The sequence below is a fragment of the Neophocaena asiaeorientalis genome, unplaced genomic scaffold (assembly GCF_003031525.2).
Source record: "Neophocaena asiaeorientalis asiaeorientalis breed wild unplaced genomic scaffold, Neophocaena_asiaeorientalis_V1.1 scaffold255, whole genome shotgun sequence".
Classification (NCBI taxonomy): domain Eukaryota; kingdom Metazoa; phylum Chordata; class Mammalia; order Artiodactyla; family Phocoenidae; genus Neophocaena; species Neophocaena asiaeorientalis.
In genome coordinates, this window is record NW_020175398.1 from 3,090,889 (window position 1) to 3,093,481 (window position 2,593).

Consider the following 2,593-nt stretch of genomic DNA (forward strand, 5'->3'; position numbering starts at 1 on the left):
CAAAACCTTTGGGATAGAACTAAAGTGATGCTAAGAAGGATAGGCAAAGCCTTAAATGCATATAGCTTAAAAGAAAAAAATGATGAAAATTAATGAGGCAATTTGGCCTAAAATAATTTTTTAAAACTCGAAAAGAAATAAAATGAGTCCAATTTAATTAAATAAAACATCAACATAAAATGAAGAGGAGTAGATCAATAAAATTAAAGTTGGACTTTTGAAATACTAATGCATTGACAAATCTCTGGCAAGACTGAGGACAGAAAGAGGGAAGGGAAAAGAAGGTATGTTCCCACATTCATAAACACACCAAAATGAGAAAGAATTACTAATTACATAAACTAAAGAAGATAAAGAATAGTGAGAAAAATTTAGGGACAACTCAGGTGAAAAACGTTGAACTTGGTGCAAGGAAAAAATAGAAAATCTTAATTGTTTCATAATAAAGACTGAGTAAAGAGGCAAATTTTTCTAAAAGAAATTCAAACCTAGGTAGCTTTATGTAGCAAGTGTTAACAAAAATTTAATACTACACATTCTATTCTAAAGCACTGATTGAGGAAATCTCCACACTTCACATGAAGAAGATAGCATAGACCTAATATTAAACTGGGAAAAGAAGGAGCCAAGAAAAAATAATTATATTTTAGTATAAATAATTATACTATACACAGTGGAAATAATTATATTTTAGGTCAAATAAGATTGTAATAGTAGAAAACACTTGTTAGAAAAAATATATAAATGTAGGAAAATGAAAATTCATCGTATGTCAACTTTGTGTGTGTGTATGTATTACTTATTTGTCTTTGGTTCATGTCTTCTGAACACCTGGGTGAAGACAACTAGAAAAATGTGCTTTTCTCACCCATAAGCATCCCCTCTGCCCTGGCCATGGTCTTCATGGGGGCAAAGGGAAACACTGTGGCCCACATGTCCCAGGCACTTTCTCTAAGCAAAAGCAGCAGCGGAGGTGGAGACGTCCACCAGGGTTTCCAGAACCTTCTCACCGAAGTTAACAGGACCAGCACACAGTACTTGCTCCGAACCATCAACAGGCTCTTTGGAGAGAAGACTTATGGTTTCCTCCCATCTTTCAAAGATTCTTGCCGCAAATTCTACCAAGCAGAGACGGAAGAGCTGGACTTTAACAGTGCTGCGGAGGAATCCAGGAAACACATAAACACCTGGGTAGCCCAAAGGACAGAAGGAAAAATTACAGACCTGCTGTCTCCAAATTCAGTGGACCCCATGACCTGTCTGGTTCTCATGAACGCCATCTACTTCAAAGGAAACTGGAAGAATCAGTTTAACAAACAGCACACCAAGGGAAGGCTGTTCAAAGTCAGCAAGAATGTGGAGAAGGCTGTGCAAATGATCTTCAAGAAATCCACCTTTAAAATGACCTACATCGGAGAGATATTCACGAAGATTCTGGTGCTTCCCTATATCGGCAGGGAGCTCAATATGATCATCATGCTTCCCAATGAAAACACCGATTTGAAAACAGTGGAAAAGGACCTTGCTTATGAGAAATTCATCGAGTGGGCGAGGCCGGACCTGATGCAGGAGGAGGTGGAGGTGTCCCTGCCGAGGTTTAAGCTGGGGAAGAGCTACGGCATGGAGGGTGTCCTCCGCACCCTGGGTGTGACCGACACCTTCGAGGACACCAGGGCGGATTTCTCTGCGATGTCGGCCCAGAGGGACCTGCGCCTGTCCCAGGTCACGCACAAGACCTTTGTGGAGGTCGACGAGGAGGGCACAGAGGCAGCCGCGGCCACCGCCGCAGTCCTGATGCTGCGCTGCGTCAGAATCACCCCCAGGTTCCAAGCCGAACACCCTTTCCTCCCCCTTTTTTTTTTTTTTTTTTTTTTTTTTTTTTTTTCCTCCCCCTTTTTTTTTTTTTTTTTTTTTTTTTTTTTTTTTGCGTTACCTGGGCCTCTCACTGTTGTGGCCTCTCCTATCGCGGAGCACAGGCTCTGGACACGCAGGCTCAGCGGCCATGGCTCACGGGCCCAGCCGCTCCGCGGCATGTGGAATCTTCCTGGACCGGGGCACGAACCCGTGTCCCCTGCCTCAGCAGGCGGACTCTCAACCACCGCACCACCAGGGAAGCCCAACCTTTTCTTCATCTTTATCCAGCACAGCAAGACCAGCGGGCTTCTCTTCTGCGGCCGGCTCAGCTCCCCATAAGGAGGCGGCAGCTGCAGGCAACCCCGCTGGGTCCTACTGGCCCACTTTCCCCGGTACTCCGTGACGTGCCTGTGACCCAAATTGGCCTTGGCGACAGTCCAGAAATAAAGGGTCTGATCGAGAAAAAAAAAAAGAAAATTCACTGTTCTCGTGAAATAGTGGTTATCTATTTCAGATATATTTTGCAGATGTCTTCTCCACTCTTGGCTTTTCATAGCCTTAATGGTGTTCTTAATTAAAGAGAAGTTCTTAATTTTGATGTAGTTTGATAAAGTAATTTGGTTTTCTCTAATGTGTAATTCTATAGCTTCTTTTATGATTGTCCTACTTAAGGAACCATCTCCTAGTCTAAGTGTATTAAGATAATTCTCTAAAAGCTTCATAATTTTTATTTTATATT

At 42.5% G+C, this 2,593-nt stretch overlaps 1 pseudogene; it reads left to right on the forward strand.

The window, feature by feature from the left end:
• Window positions 1-816: 816 nt before the first annotated feature.
• Window positions 817-2,193, forward strand: LOC112414110 (serpin B6 pseudogene; annotated as a pseudogene).
• The last annotated feature ends 400 nt before the right edge of the window (window positions 2,194-2,593 follow it).